Source organism: Pelophylax lessonae (assembly GCF_965119305.1).
Source record: "Pelophylax lessonae genome assembly, chromosome: 8".
Lineage (NCBI taxonomy): Eukaryota > Metazoa > Chordata > Amphibia > Anura > Ranidae > Pelophylax > Pelophylax lessonae.
Genome location: NC_138775.1, coordinates 235,773,620 through 235,790,715, shown reverse-complemented (window position 1 = coordinate 235,790,715; position 17,096 = coordinate 235,773,620). Strand labels below are relative to the sequence as shown.

At 47.8% G+C, this 17,096-nt stretch overlaps 1 protein-coding gene and 1 pseudogene across 3 annotated transcripts in view; one reads left to right on the top strand and one right to left on the bottom strand.

Moving 5' to 3' along the window:
- RABGAP1L (RAB GTPase activating protein 1 like) overlaps positions 1-17,096 on the bottom strand; it is a 588,371-nt gene that overhangs the window by 424,842 nt on the left and 146,433 nt on the right. The window lies entirely within an intron of this gene.
- On the top strand, positions 11,296-11,629 carry LOC309561832 (large ribosomal subunit protein eL36-like; annotated as a pseudogene). Its single transcript has one exon. The product of its transcript is annotated as a large ribosomal subunit protein eL36-like (transcript).

The window sequence follows — 17,096 nt, the reverse complement described above, 5'->3', positions numbered from 1 at the left end:
CGAGCTAATCTCCCACAAGACATACATACATACATACATACACACATATACACACACACACATAGTATATCTGATAAATACTTATCAATAAATATATTAATTTTCTTATTCCACACACTAACATCTTGGATACTACAGTAATTATATATTTCAATCTCACGTGGAAACTAATCCGTCTACATGTTGATAAGGTGGACTGGAAATTTCCGTTGGTTTGTTGAATACATAGAAATACACAGGAATAAAAAAACCAGAGGATGTTTTACAAAAAAGGAAAGCATAACATGAGCATGGGTCCCTGTCTGATCAGTATAAATACCACTGTATCCTCAGATGCTCCCTTGGATCAAATCTTTCATCTTTGTAGGATAACATATGACAGTAAAGCCATTGTGTTTGCTAATTGTATTATTATACATTCTCTAGACCTGCTTTATACAGAAAGAGATTGTGACAGCTTGTGTCATTTTATGTCAAGTGTGAATGTGGAATATGTAAGACAAGGCTCAGAATGTTTTTTTAAATTCACTTTAAAACACTGAAAAATACCACAGTTCGCTGAATATAGTTCCAATGCTGGTCATGCAATTTCAACCACTTTCAACCAGATTTTAATCCCAAAAGTAATTCAATGTATCAAGGCCACCCACGACAAGTTGTTTGGATTGCTTTATATTTTTTTATATAAATGCAGGTGTTAGATTTCCTTTATTCACACCATGGCTGAAGAAAACTGAGTGGTCCTTCTATAAGTACAGTAAGTGTGGCCTTACGGGTTTGAAAAAAAAAAAAAGCACTGCACATTTATAAAGGACAGCAATCTGCTTTATACATGTGCACTGCCCTCCACCTGTCAAAGTCATATGACCGGGCTCTACTCCATTCCATGTAATAACCAATGAGAACTCTGCAACAGGCTCCAGGTCTATGCCATGGCCATGGTGTGGAGTCATTCCGCTACCGCTCTCCCCTACAAATAACTCTGTTTTCTTTTTTTAAAGCTTGCACCTCAAAGCATACTGAACCGGCCAACTGAAGGAAATAACCTACATTTATTCTTCACTGCTGTTCAGTCATTTCAGAAACCAAGATAAAATGTAAGAAATATCAGCGCTCATCATGAGACCAACATGTTTCTGTGGTTGAGGACTGCTTCTTTGAGATGAATGAATGTTGTCAACTACAGTAACAGTAATATAATGGTCCGAGAGTGGGTAGACTTTGTTCTAGATACGTTTAGGAAGGGTTATAACCTCTATCAGGATTTTATTGTGTCCTTGTTGGTTTAATTACCCCTCACTTGTATCTGCTTTCTTTATGTTGCCCATGGGTAAAGCAGTTTTTTTTCAAGCAATTTCAACTACTTTTCACCAGTTTTGGTTTCTGAAATAAATGTGTAAAAACAGTGCAGCGCTGAAAGAATCCTAAAATCTAAAAACAATGATAAAAGGTCTAGGAGTAAAAATCCATAGTCCTAAAACAGTGAGATAAAGGTCTAGGAGTAGTAGTCCATGATCAGTGCAATGAATCCCGATAACAATCCAGAGGAGCCAGGTGCAGATAGAAGTAACACACACCCTCCACCTTCCAAAGTGGCCTCTCACCTCAATTCTCTAATATACAGGCACTGCAAACACATCACACGGGCAGACAGCAAAACTCCAGCCTCTATATACTCCTTCCATACATCCAAAGCCGGTGGTGAAACGATTCCCAAATAGGCTCAGACGCCTACAAAGCCCAAGCATAACACTCCTGTGTAGATCACGCCGATATCCAGGGTGGCATAAGGGAAGAAATACACAGAATAGTGTAATACTGACTTTCTGGGTATTTCTTCCCTTATGCCACCCTGGATATCGGAGTGATCTACACAGGAGTGTTATGCTTGGGCTTTGTAGGCGTCTGAGCCTATTTGGGAATCGTTTCACCACCGGCTTTGGATGTATGGAAGGAGAATATAGAGGCTGGAGTTTTGCTGTCTGCCCGTGTGATGTGTTTGCAGTGCCTGTATATTAGAGAATTGAGGTGAGAGGCCACTTTGGAAGGTGGAGGATGTGTGTTACTTCTATCTGCACCTGGCTCCTCTGGATTGTTATCGGGATTCATTGCACTGATCATGGACTACTACTCCTAGACCTTTATCTCACTGTTTTAGGACTATGGATTTTTACTCCTAGACCTTTTATCATTGTTTTTAGATTTTAGGATTCTTTCAGCGCTGCACTGTTTTTACACATTTATTTCAGAAACCAAAACTGGTGAAAAGTAGTTGAAATTGCTTGAAAAAAAACTGCTTTACCCATGGGCAACATAAAGAAAGCAGATACAAGTGAGGGGTAATTAAACCAACAAGGACACAATAAAATCCTGATAGAGGTTATAACCCTTCCTAACCGTATCTAGAACAAAGTCTACCCACTCTCAGACCATTATATTACTGTTACTGTAGTTGACAACATTCATTCATCTCAAAGAAGCAGTCCTCAACCACAGAAACATGTTGGTCTCATGTATTGTTAATTCATCTGAAAAAATTCTAGTTTGGCGAAGGTCTGTCACATACACTATATTACCAAAAGTATCGGGACGCCTGCCTTTACATACACATGAACTTTGATATGCATCCCAGTCTTAGCCCGTAGGGTTCAATATTGAATCTGCCCATGCTTTGCAGCTATAACAGTTTCAACTCTTCTGGAAAGGCTTTCCACAAGGTTTAGAAATGTGTGTCTATAGGAATGTTTGACCATTCTTCCAGAAGCGCACTTGTGAGGTCAGGCTCTGATGTTGGATGAGAAGCCATGGCTCACAGTCTGCACTCTAATTCATCTCAAAGGAGTTCTATTGGGTTGAGGTCAGGATTCTGAGCAGGCCATACAAGTTCCTCCACCCCAAACTCACTCCTCATCCATGTCTTTATGGACCTTGCTTTTTGCACTGGTCCAAATCATTTGATGTAGGGGGGAGTTTGGTGTGGGGTTGCTTTTAAGGGGTTGGACTTGGCCCTTTAGTTTCAGTAAAGGGAACTCTTTAAGTGTCAGCATACCAAGACATTTTGGACAATTTCATACTCCCATCCTTGTGGGAACAGTTTGGGGTTGGCCCTTCCAGTTCCAACATGACTGCTCACTAAAGCACAAAGCAAGGTCCATAAAGACATGGATGAGTGAGTTTGGGGTGGAGGCCCTGCACAGAGTTCTGACCTCAACCCAATAGAACACCTTTGGGATGAATTAGAACACAGACTGCAAGCCAGGGCTTCTCTCCAACATCAGTGCCTGACCTCACAAATGTGCTTCTGCAAGAATGGTCAAACATTCCCATAGCCACACTCCTAAAGCCTTCCCAGAAGAGTTAAAGCTGAGTTCCACCCTGGGAATAACGGAATTTTTGTAAAATCTTACCTGTAAAATTCCTTTCTCTGAGTCCTCCGACAGTCGCCGCCTCTTCATATTCGTCACATATGGGGTATTAGACTTTGCTCCGAAGGAGTAGCTAGGCAACAGAATATGTTAACAATAAAGCTTTTAACATATCCCACCCTCAAGGGGTGGTCCCCTCAGTCAATACCCTCCTACTTCCTGCAACCATATCTCAGTTTTAGTGGAATAGCAGTAGAGTATACAACCAAACCCCAAAAGAGGGGCGGGGGCGGCGACTGTCGGAGGACTCAGAGAAAGGAATTTTACAGGTAAGATTTTACAAAAATTCCGTTTTCTCTTACGTCCTCCGACAGTCGCCGCCTCTTTATATTCGTCACATATGGGGACGTCCCAAAGCAGTGCAAACATGAGGGGTGGGAAACGCATCCGCGCCGAAAGGCAACGCAGTCTCCGCATCAAGGAAAGGAACCTTACCAAAGGAAGGAAACCAGCTGGGCAACAGCAAAAAACAAGTGCTCAACAGGAGCAACAACCCAGGAAAAGACAAAAAACCAGGGGATATAAAACTTATCCCAACAGCCAGGAGTCCCCAACAAGGGACCCTAGGGAACAGCCGCACTAAGAACCTTGCGGCCAAAGGAAGCATCCGCCGATGCCTGAACATCTACTTTGTAGAATTTTGTGAAAGTGTGCACGGTCGACCAGGTCGCCGCCTTACACACCTGGGCTACAGAAGCCCCATGACGACAGGCCCAAGACGTACTCAGAGATCTAGTAGAGTGCGCCTTCACAGGCACAGGGGGAACCTTCCCCTGCAAAGCATAGGCCTGTTCAATGGTTTGCCTGATCCATTTGGCGATGGTAGAGGCCGAAGCCGCCATGCCCTTCCGAGGACCCTCTGGAAGAACAAACAAGGAGTCCGTCTTTCGAAAAGACTCAGTCGATTTAAGGTAAACCCTTATCGCCCGAATAACATCCAGAGAGTGCAATCTCACCTCCTTTGGACGTTTAGGCTTCGTGCACAACGAAGGCAAGACAATATCCTCATTAAGATGGAATTCCGAAACTCGTTTCGGAAGAAAAGAAGGATTAGGTCGCAAGACCACCTTATCCAAATGAATAACCAGGTACGGAGACTTGCAGGACAAAGCCGCCAGCTCCGACACTCTGCGAGCCGAAGTGATCGCCACCAAAAAGGCGACCTTTTTGGACAACATAGACAACGAGATCTCCCTGATCTGTTCAAAAGGAGCACGTTGTAACACAGATAGAACGAGATTCAAGTCCCAAGGGGGCAGAGGATCCCGCCTAGGGGGAACCAGATGCCGCACACCCTGAACAAAGGTGCCAACCAATGGGTTGGAAGCCACGGGGCGTTGAAACAGAACGGCCAGAGCAGACACCTGACCCTTTATCGTAGCCAGCGCCAAACGCTGATCAACACCCGTTTGAAGGAAAGACAGCACACGGGACACCGAGTACGTGCGGGGTGAAAACCCCCTGGACTCACACCAGGCAAAATAGGCCTTCCAAGTACGGTAATAAACCTTCCCTGAGGAAGACTTCCTCGCGTTGATTAAAGTATGAACGACCTCCGGAGAGAGACCCCTCTCCTTCAGGACCTCGGTCTCAACAGCCAGGCCGTCAAAGCCAGCGACTGTAAAGCAGGATGGTATATCGGTCCTTGAGACAGTAGATCGTCTCGAAGAGGCAGACGCCACGGGGCGTCGACCGCCAGATTCACGAGGTCTGCGTACCAGGACCGGCGAGGCCAGTCCGGTGCCACAAGAATCACCGTGTTGCGTTCCGAGTGTAACCTGCGAAGGAACCTGGACAGCAACTGAATCGGTGGAAACGCGTACATCAGCCTGTACTGATGCCACGGGGCCACTAACGCGTCCGACGCGTCTGCCCGAGGGTCGCGCGTCCTTGCCACGAACCTCTTCACCTTGTTGTTGAGACGAGACGCGAACAGGTCCACATCTGGAAGACCCCACTTCGCGCACAACATCTGGAAAACAGCCGGGTGGAGAGACCATTCCCCCTGATCCAGGGTCTGGCGACTCAGATAGTCCGCCTGCCAGTTCTCCACTCCCGGAATGTGAACCGCCGTTATCGCCGGGACATGAGTCTCGGCCCAAGACAGAATGTCGGCCACTTCTCGAGCCGCTCGGGCACTCCTGGTGCCCCCTTGGTGGTTGATGTAGGCCACCGCCGTGGCATTGTCCGTCTGCACCCGAACCGGGCAACCCTGCAGCCGGTCCGTCCAGCGATGAAGACAGAGACTTATCGCACGCAATTCCAGAATGTTGATCGGAAGGGAAGACTCCCCCTCCGACCAAGTCCCCTGGGCGGACAGAACGCCCAGAACTCCACCCCAGCCCGACAGGCTGGCATCCGTGGTGATTACCGTCCACGAGATCGGACGAAACGACTTGCCCCCGGACACCAACGGGGACTGGAGCCACCACAGAAGGTTTCCTCTGGCGCGATGACTCAACGAGATTTGAAGATCCAGAGATTGAGGTCGCCCGTCCCACCTGGACAGGATCTCCGCTTGGAGACCCCGCGTGTGAAACTGGGCGAAAGGAATCGCCTCGAAGGCCGAGACCATCAATCCCAGACATCTCATACACGTCCGCAGAGACGAGTTCGGAACGTCCCTGAGGGACCTGACTTCCTCCCGGAGAGTCCTGAGTTTGTCTTCCGGCAGGAAGACCTTCGCCTGCACCGAGTCCAGAATCATTCCCAGATAGGGGAGACGAACCGACGGACTCAGTGTCGACTTTGGAAAATTTATCGTCCAACCAAACTCCTGCAGAGTTTGCATCGTGACAGACAGGTCCTTCTCCAGACCCTGGCTGGTCGCAGACCGAACCAGAATGTCGTCCAGATACCCCAGGACAGAAACGCCCTGGGCCCTCAATAATGCCAGAACCGGTGCAAGCACCTTGGTGAAGACCCGCGGAGCCGAGGCGAGACCAAAGGGCAACGCCACGAACTGGTAGTGATCCTCCGCAATGGCAAATCGAAGGTATCTCTGATGACCCTCGAATATGGGGATGTGAAGGTACGCATCCTTCAAATCGATGGAGGCCATGAATTCCCCCGGAACCAGGGCAGCCACCACCGACCGCAGGGATTCCATGCGGAACTTGCGAACCCGCACAGAGCGGTTCAGAGCCTTCAAGTCCAGAATCGGACGAACCTTGCCCTCCTTTCTGGGCACGGTGAACAGATTGGAATAAAACCCCCGAAACCTGTCCCGATGAGGCACCGGAACCACCACTCCCTGAGCCCTCAGGTCCCGCACCGCCAGGTGCAGGTCCCGCAAGCGCTCTGGAGACAGTTGAAGATTTGAGGGAAAAAATCTGCTCTCCGGCCGAGAGAGAAACTCGATCTTGTAACCAGATCGAACGATTTCATGAACCCATCTGTCCCGCACACGGGCCAACCAGGGCTGAAGAAAACCGAGCAAGCGTCCCCCCACCCCAAAACTGGGTGAGGGCGCCCCTTCAGGCCGAACTGTTATGGGCTGCAGATCCAGATTGGCCGGACTTCTGTTTACCAGACCAGGGCTTCTTCTGAGAGCCTTGACCTTTGAACGGTTTGCCCTTGTAGTGCGGCCGAAAGGCACGAAAGGACCCCTGAGGGGGCCGAAAATTAGCATGCTTCTTCCCAGAAGCCCCCTTAGCCTTGGGGAAATGGGGCAAGAGAGTGCTCTTACCCCCGGTGATCCCCTTAATCAACACATCCAGGGACTCCCCAAAAAGGCGAGACCCATCATAAGGTAGATTGGCTAAGGTCTTACGTGAAGATTGGTCCACCGACCAACATTTTAACCAAACCAGGCGGCGAGACAACACCGCCACGCTGTGCACACGTGCAGCCAACGGAACCAGGTCCAGGTCCGCATCACACAGATACATGACACCCTGGTGGATTTGATCCACCATATCCAGGGTCGCCGGCGAGGCCGAGTCGGCCACTAGGACGCGCCTAAGCATCTGCGTCCAACTTGCGATCGCCTGGGCCGCCATGAGAGAAGCAAACAGAGCCTTAAGCATAGAACCCGTAACAGAATAAGTATGACGGGCAAGAGACTCCAGTCTCCTATCCGTGGCATCACGGAAAACAGGGGAATCCTCTGCAGGAATTGCAGTGGCTTTGTTCAAAACCGCAATTGCGTGATCCACTGGTGGAGGCACACACCACCTTTCATCAGTGGAAGGCGAAAAAGGATAACGCAGCTTGAATCTACTTGGTACCGCAAAAGGTTTGCGCAGATTGCGCCATTGATCCTTAACAGCGCGCTGAAAATCATCATTGCAGGGAAAAACCTGCGGCGTCCTGCGTTTTCTCTGCGTCCCATAAGCCGCCAAGGCAGCGGGGGGACACACTTCGTCCTGCAAACGCAGCGTTTGCTTAATGGAAGCAATCAACTCATCCATGATTGCAAGCTCTTCAGGCGAGCCAGGGGGAGGATTATCAACCCCCTCAACTTCAGCCTCCACCTCAGACCCCACTAGATCAAGAGAGGAGCGGGACCCCGATAAGGAGGCCCCCGCCATAACAGCCCCATCACCTTCACCCTCAGAATCAGAGGAAAGAGCAACTCTGGGCCTTTTAGTAGATTGAGCAGCCACCAGCATTTGCACCTGAGCAGCAAGGCCAGCCACAATAGTGGCTAAATCCCCCCCTGGGGGGGAAACAGCGGTCCCCTGGCTTTCCACCAATACTGTAGGAAATTTGCCCTCCTGAGAATCCATTGCCCCTGTAATGCCAGACAACAAAGGGTTAACTGCCCCTTTTAAGCAAGCGCGGCAAGCGCAGCCCACCGCACCACACTCAAGCACAATGAGACCCCCACAGGGAATATGCAAACTGAACACAGGCAATGGATAGCAAGAACAGAAGGATAAAACCTGAGGAGACCCTCGCCGCTGCTGCTGCCTCGATCGGTGTTCCTGGAAAGAGGAAGTGATGCTGCCAGGGCGCTCTATGTAAGCCTATGGAGGCTACAAGAAAATGGCCGCCATGCATGTAAACCATGCGGCCGGAGCGAGTGTAGGCAAAATGGCGTCGTTTGGCGCCGAAACCGCCGCTCCACAGTGCATTAAAACACACATTACATTCCAATATCAGAATACATGTCAGATCGCCGCAGCGATCGCTGTATATGCCCAAACATGCCAAAAAAACATGCCCCACAGCACACAGCTTCTCACACTGACCAGTCTGACACACACAGTGTCATACAGCTCCCCCCCCCCCCCCCCTTGCAGCCCACAGCATGCAGCCGAGAGATAGGGAGACAAGCAGTGTGAATAGAGGCAGGTTACACAGTCCCAGACTGACACCCCCCCAGACAGACAGGTCCCCACATAAATACACTTACCTCACATGGCGTGGGGGACCCGCACAGGCGAACAAGCCGCTGCACATGAGGCAGGGAGAGTCGCATTCAAGACGCACACAAGGGGGGTTAAGAAACCGCACAGCGTCCAGTGAGGTAGCCACCTCACCAATCATCCCTGCACCGAACAGGGATGGGTCGTTCACTGTGCCAGGAGCGTTACCTGGCTGAACGCTCGATGGCAGACTGGGAAGCCACTGACCCACGACCTGCGACCAGGGGGATCAGCCCGAGACCCAGTCCGCATGATCCTCTTCATCCGAAGAACTAACTAACGCTGACAAAATAACAGCTAAGTAAAGGTAGAGAGAAAAACTCAAACAAAATTTTAAAAAGAAGAAAGAGTCTGGGACAGAAAGTCCCAGCACAGAGAGAGCCAGCCACTCCTGACAAGCTAGACATTAAAACTGAGATATGGTTGCAGGAAGTAGGAGGGTATTGACTGAGGGGACCACCCCTTGAGGGTGGGATATGTTAAAAGCTTTATTGTTAACATATTCTGTTGCCTAGCTACTCCTTCGGAGCAAAGTCTAATACCCCATATGTGACGAATATGAAGAGGCGGCGACTGTCGGAGGACGTAAGAGAAACATTTTTTTAATAAAAATACCCCCGGGACAGTCAGGGCTAGTACATTCCACAATGGCAAGCCTCTGATCTGTCCCGGGTTGCACTTACCTTTTAGAAGAAATTCTTACCTTGAAAAAGTATTGTCCAGCGCTGCCATCTCAGGTGTGGGCAGCTTGAAGCCAGCACGATCCTCTTCTGCGTCCTCTTCCGTCTTCTTCGGTCCTACAATGCACTGCACCGGCCCCGCCTTCACTTCCGGTGCCACAGCGTCATCCCTGCACAGCTTCTGGGCATGCCCAGAAGCTTTTTAGCAAGGTATGACGGCGCCTGTACCGGAACTGACGGCGGGGCCGGTGCAGGCGCATTGATTCCTGGGAGCGATGACGTTCAGCTCCCAGGAATCATTGCAAGCCAGGAAGTGACGAATCGCCGTGGCCGCCGAGGGGAGGAAGAGGAAGTAAGGTGAGTATATTTTCTTCTAAACCAGGTAAGTAAAAAAAAAAAAGAAATTGCGATTATCCATTTGTTTTTCAGGTGACCCCGGGCATGAAGATGGAGGTAAGGTTAATTTTAGGGTGGAACTCCGCTTTAAGGCTGTTATAGCTGCAAAGGGTGGGCCAAATCAATATTGAACCCCCGTGGACTAAGACTGAGATGCCATTAAAGTTTATGTGTGTGTAAAGGCAGGTGCCCCAATACTTTTGATAATATAGTGTATGTGGGCCTATTATCAGACTACAAGGCCAAAATCTATCAATATTTATGTATGTGTACCTTTACTCCCTATGGGTACCGTAATCAACAAATAAAAACGTCAGACTAAATTGTCCTTTTTAAACTGATGCAAACTGAATAATACTCTATAAATGCAAGGGGAGAGATGGGAGGATGGAGGTGATGGCAGTTCTCAGAGCTGCACTAAAAATGCGGGTAAGGCAATCTGGGACTGTACAGCCAACTTGAGAATAAACCTTCTAAATACACAAAGTAATTCATTCCAAGCTATCCGTCAGTCTGCAAGCGCTCCTAGAAATATATGGAGGAAAGACAATGTCAACCAACCCACGTTGGCCTCATTTTTTTTGGCTATCTCCCAGCATTTACAGTTACATAAACAAGACCTATACAATCCATGGGCTACAAAAATCACAATCCAAATTCACTGCAATGGAGATGGTTGGAAGGCATAGCACAGCCTTGAAAATCACATTGTTTGTGCACTCTCCAGTATTTTAATAGACATCCAAATCCTCCAAGCTTGCAGTGATTTGATACAGTGACCAATCGGTGTGTTTCTTGTCAGGCTCCATACGCAGGAGGAAGCCAGTGACTTGTGCAGCTAGTCCCATCTGGAATAACCCCATTCTATCAAAGAGCTCATTTCTAGCAACTAGACAAGGTTCTGCAGGAGAATGAAGGAGAAGAGTAATTAATCAGGGTTTAGCTTCTCAGGAAACCCAATGACCTTCCCTGTCAGTCTCCTACATGCATTTTCACGGACAGATTCAATTATTAGAAAATAACACCATAAAGGATGAGATGAGGGAGGGCTGAGTGGGTGGCAGGAACGAGGAGTGAAAATATTGTGCATTAGTTTAATATGTGTAATGCATAGGTAATACATGCTGTAAACACTGTATATGACTTCAAGAGAAATATAGACCAATTCTGCTAGGTTACATACATAGGGCATCCAAAATCGCTCTTTACTAACAGCACCATCAACCTGAACAAACGGTTTACAAAAACTACAGAAAGCTGGATTTGTACCTAAACTGTCTAACAAAATCTTCATGCAGTTTAAAATGAACAACCCTCCCCTATTCAAACTTTTTTTTGTGGCATCCAAAAAAAAAAAATTACAAAAAATCAGCTACAAAATAAAAAAAGCTTACGGTGTTGGATGCCATCAGAGCCAAGAAAATGGCTATCAGGTACCCAATGGTTGTAGGCTTTAATAAAGGGCATACAGTGACCAAGAATGTATCCAAGCCCAGATACTCAGAGCAGAGGGCACCTGACAAAGCACACTAAGTTTGTCCGTGACATGAACCGCAAGATTTGTGGCTTCGCCTCATATGAAAAACATGCCATTGAGTTGCTCAAAGTGTCAAAGGACAAAAGAGCTCTTAAATTCATCAAAAAAAGGACTGGAACTCACATCCGGGCCAAGAGAAAGAGAGAAGAACTCAGCAATGTGTTGGCTGCAATGAGAAAGTCTGCAACCAAGAAAGAATTAACTGTAAAGCGAAATTAGTAAATTAAACATATAAAAAAAAAAAAAAAAACTCCATAGGGCATATGTGGCTTCCACTCCACCTCTGCATGTTATGGTTGGCAGATCTGAGTTGTACAATGTTATACATGAAACTAGTATCTCTTGCCATCCTTCCCGAATACATTTCTTTCCTTCAGCCACAAGATGCTGCTAAAGACACAAACCCCATAAACAGCAAAGGACCTTGTAAGATAGATACTGGGGATGCTAGAGTTTAAGTGCTGATTGGCTAGAGGGCCAATCAGCACTGTTCAGACAGAGGGTCAGGTGTTATGCAGCCTCATAGAACAGTCAGAGGCGTATGAAAACTCCTCCTAAAGCTTTACCCAGTGCTGGGCCGGACACTGATAGAAGTCATAAGAACGCTATATACTGTTGATGAGAAAAGGTATTTAGCAGTTTATATTTACTAAAATAATTGCATTTCCTTGGTCTGTATACTGTGGGAGACCAGATAAAGTGAATGCAGGGTCCTAGGTGCAGTAAAACGTTAAGGTCCCTTTGTTTACTGCTGCCCCAGGCAGTTTTTGCACAGGAGCCCCAGCACACTGAGGACTGCCTTCCAGGTCTAGGATATGTAATGTCACCTTTCCTGGACACTGAGTTTTCTCTATCTAGTGTGCACAGCTGGAGGTGGAGGCTAGAGCAAGTGAGCAGTGATCTGGCATGAAAGTAAGAAGCAATTATGGCACGGTGTGTTCCCTATTGCCTACCACCCTATTCAGTAATCTGTACTTTGTGTTCCTTATTGCCCACCACCTCTTTTAGTACTTGGTGCTCTGTATTCCCTATTACCCACCACCTCCTTCTGTACTCTGTGTTGTGCATTCTTTATTCCCCACCAACTTATTTTGGATTCTGCGCAGTGCTTTCCCTATTCCCCACCTTATTATGTACTCTGCACTTTGTGTTCCCTATTGCCCACCATCTCATTCTGTAATCTGTGCCATGTGTTCCCTATTGCCCACCACTTCATTCTGTACTCTGTGCTGTGAATTCTTTATTCCCCATCGCCTTTTTCTGTATTCCGGGCTGTGCATTTCCTATTCTCATCCTCTCATTCTGTACTCTGCGCTGTGCATTTTCTACTCCCCACATCCCCATTCTGCACGGTGCATTTCCTATTGCCCACTGCCTCATTCTGTGCCCTGCACTGTGTTCCTTATTGCCCCATCCACCTCATTCTGTACTCTGTGCTGTGAATTTCCTACTGCCTCATTCTGTGCACCTCACTGTGTATTCCCTAATCCCCACCACCTCATGCTTTACCTTGCGCTGTGTGTTCCCCATTGCCCACACCTATTTGTGTACTCTGTGCTGTGCATTCTTTATACCCCACCGCCTCATTTTGTATTGTGCACTCTGCAATCCTCATTCCCCATTGCCTCATTCTCTATTTTGATGTGCATTTACTATTGCTCACTGCCTCGTTCTGTACTTTGCGCTGTGCATTTTCTATTCCTCACTTCCTCTTCCCGCATTCCTAATTCCCCACCACCCCATTCTGTACTCTGCACTGTGTTTTTCCTATTCCACATTACATACTCCTTACCAACCTGTTTATGGTCTCAACAGTTGCTGGTTGCTAAGTAGCGCTCACATTTTTTAATACAATTGTTTTTTAAGTTAGGATCAGACAAAGTGTTAGCTCTCTTTCTATAGTTTGCCACAATACTGTTCTCCTTGAGGTGCCGAGGGGTGTTCCATGTCTTTTACAATCCTATTGTAATGAGACTCAGAAAACTATTGTTTTAAATTATAATTACATTTATTACCAATATATTAAATTTCTACTTTGCTGCCTAACAAATGCGAAAAAAAAAACTATGTTTGAACTTAAACACATACATTTACTGTGTGTTTTTTTTTTTCATTATCGAACCATTATTATTTGATTTGTTTAGCTTTGCTGACATTTTGGCAATAATTCTCTTAAGTCACACAACAGTAACAAATGTTTTTTTTGAGGGGGTTCCCTTATTTAAAAGTTTAAGAACCCGTTAAAGAGTAAACGTTACCAGTCTCTTCGCCAGAAAAGAGAAAAAAGTGCGTGAGTACAAAACCAATTCAGCACAGAAACATAACGTATAAATGAGAAGTAGAAAGAAGGCAGCCTCGGACTGCAGCTCTAGACACCTGGAAGACCTCCAGCACACAGGAACAAGTCTGAAGATAGCAGATCTCTGAATTCACATGATCCTGTTCTATTCAGAGCAGCATTATTCAGCACCACTGTCAGCTCCCATCAGTTTCCTAAGTACTGCTGTGAATGCAGCAATCAAATTGGGGTAATAACAATATTCTCTGCCCCACTAACAATGTAACCAGCCGTACGGCACTACATGAAAAAGATTAATTAGCTAAGAACGTTTTTAGACAAGGGAAATTCTAACACAGAGTGCTCGCAAAATGAATTCGATCATATCAAAAATATGTACAGATCCAAAATACCATTAAAAAAAAAAAACAAGAGCAAGAAAGAGGGAGGGAGAGAGAGAGAGATAAAGAGACCAAAAGAGGTACAGTCAGAGAAAGACACACAAAAAAAAAAAAAAACCAGAAAGAAAGAAATAGGAGCGGAAAGAAGAAGAAAGAGAAATAGGAGAGGAGAGAAAGAGGGGAGGAGAGGCAGAGGAGGAGAGTGGAGAGACAGAGGAGAGACAAAGGAGAAAGAGATAAAGGATAGGAAAGAAAGGAGAGGAGAGAAAGAGGAGAGAACACAGCAGAGCAGAGGAGAGGAGAGGAGAGATGGAGAGAAGAGGGGAGGAGAGGAGAGATGGAGAGAAGAGGGGAGGAGAGATGGAGAGGAGAGGAAAGGAGAAGAGAGAAAGAAAGAGGAGAGGAAAGGAGAAGAGAGAATGAAAAGAGGAAAGAAGAGAAGAGAAAGAGGCAAGGAGAGCAAAAGAGGAGAGGGAAAGAGAGCGAAAGAGGAGAGGAGGGGGAAGGGGAAGAGAGCGAAAGAGAGGCAAGGGGAAGAGAGCAAACGAGGAGAGGGGAGGGGACGAGAGCAAAAGAAGAGAGGGGAGGGGAGGAGAGCAAAAGACGGGAGGGGAGGGGACAACAGCAAAAGAGGGGAGGGAAGGTAGAGCGAAAGAGTAGAGGGGAGGAGAGCGAAACAGAGGGGAGGAGAGGGGGAGGAGAGGGGAAGGGAGGGGAAGAGAGCGAAAGAGGAGAGGGGAAGGGAGGGGAAGAGAGCAAAATAGGAAAGGGGAGGGGAAGAGAGCGAAAGAGGAAAGGGGAGGGGAAGAGAGCGAAAGAGGAAAGGGGAGGGGAAGAGAGCGAAAGAGGAAAGGGGAGGGGATAAAAGCGAAAGAGGAAAGGGGAAGGGAAGAGAGCGGAAGAGGAAAGGGGAGGGGATAAGAGCGAAAGAGGAAAGGGGAAGGGAAGAGAGCGAAAGAGGACCGGGGAAGGGAAGAGAGCGAAAGAGGACCGGGGAAGGGAAGAGAGCGAAAGAGGACCGGGGAAGGGAAGAGAGCGAAAGAGGACAGGGGAAGGGAAGAGAGCGAAAGAGGAAAGGGGAAGGGAAGAGAGCGAAAGAGGACAGGGGAAGGGAAGAGAGCGAAAGAGGACAGGGGAAGAGAAGAGAGCGAAAGAGGACAGGGGAAGGGAAAAGAGCGAAAGAGGAGAGGGGAAGGGAGGGGAAGAGAGTGAAAGAGGAGAGGGGAAGGGAGGGGACGGGAGCAAAAGAGGAGAGGGGAAGAGAGCGAAGAAGGAGAGGGGAAGAGAGCGAAGCAGGAGAGGGAAGGGGAAGAGAGCGAAAGAGGAGAGGGGAAGAGAGCGAAAGAGGAGAGGGGAAGAGAGCTAAAGAGGAGAGGGGAAGAGAGGGAAAGAGGAGAGGGGGGGAGAAAGCTAAAGAGGAGAGGGGGTAGAGAGCCAAAGAGCGAAAGAGGACAGGGGAAGGGAAGAGAGCGAAAGAGGAAAGGGGAAGGGAAGAGAGCGAAAGAGGACAGGGGAAGGGAAGAGAGCGAAAGAGGACAGGGGAAGAGAAGAGAGCGAAAGAGGACAGGGGAAGGGAAGAGAGCGAAAGAGGACAGGGGAAGGGAAAAGAGCGAAAGAGGAGAGGGGAAGGGAAAAGAGCGAAAGAGGAGAGGGGAAGGGAGGGGAAGAGAGTGAAAGAGGAGAGGGGAAGGGAGGGGACGGGAGCAAAAGAGGAGAGGGGAAGAGAGCGAAGAAGGAGAGGGGAAGAGAGCGAAGCAGGAGAGGGAAGGGGAAGAGAGCGAAGCAGGAGAGGGAAGGGGAAGAGAGCGAAAGAGGAGAGGGGAAGAGAGCGAAAGAGGAGAGGGGAAGAGAGCGAAAGAGGAGAGGGGAAGAGAGCTAAAGAGGAGAGGGGAAGAGAGGGAAAGAGGAGAGGGGGGGAGAAAGCTAAAGAGGAGAGGGGGTAGAGAGCCAAAGAGGGGAGGGAGAGAGAGAGAGAGAGAGAGAGAGAGAGAGAGAGAGAGAGAAGAAAAAAAAGTACTAAAGTGGGAGAGAGAAAAATGAAGAGAAAACAGGACAGTTAGCGGAAGGCAATAAGAGAAAATTGGATTTTTGTAAGAGCTTACAGTAAAATCCTTTTCTCTGAGTCCTTTGACAGACGCAGCTCTCTATGCTTCTTCATTATTGGGTTATGCGCCATCTACAGGAGTAAACTAGGCAGTGAAAACTTTTCACTCGACACGCCTATAGGGGCTGTCCCTCACGACATAACCCCAGATGCACTGTGCTCTCAAATCAGTTTCGTAGAAAGCAGTGAAAAGACAGAACCAACCCCATGCTAGAGGGGCAGGAGCTGCGTCTGTCAAAGGACTCAGAGAAAAGGATTTTACGGTAAGTTCTTACAAAAATCAAATTTTCTCTATCGTCCTTTGACAGACGCAGTTCTCAATGCTTCTTCACTATTGGGACGTCCCAAAGCAGTGTAGGCATGAAAGGTAGGAAACCACAACCAACTATTAACGTACATCCAAGGCTAAAAAACGTAGCCAACTGGGCGACAAAAAAAAGCTCAACTCAAACCAACAGGAGCTTACCCCCAAACAAAAAATTCACCCCCATAAAGAGAAAACCAAGTCTCTTTGTCAAACAGCAGCCTGCAAAACCCTGCGGCCCAAGGAAGCATCCAAGGATGCCAACAAATCAACCTTGTAGAATTTGGTAAAAGTGTGCACAGACGACCAAATCAGAAGCCTGATGGCAAAAAGCCCAAGAGGCACTCAGCGCTCAAGTAGAATGCGCCCTCACAGGGAAAGGAGGAACCTAACCCCTTAATGAATATTCCTGAACAATTGTCTGCCTGAACCATTTTGATATGGTCGCAGCAGACCCCTTACGATATCCCTCAGGAAGGACAAAAAAGGAATCAGATGTCCGAAAAGACTCCGTGGCTGACAGGTAAACCCCGATCGCCCGAACCACATCCAGCGAATGCAAAGCAAATTCCTTGGGATGCGTGAGCTTAGCACAGAGT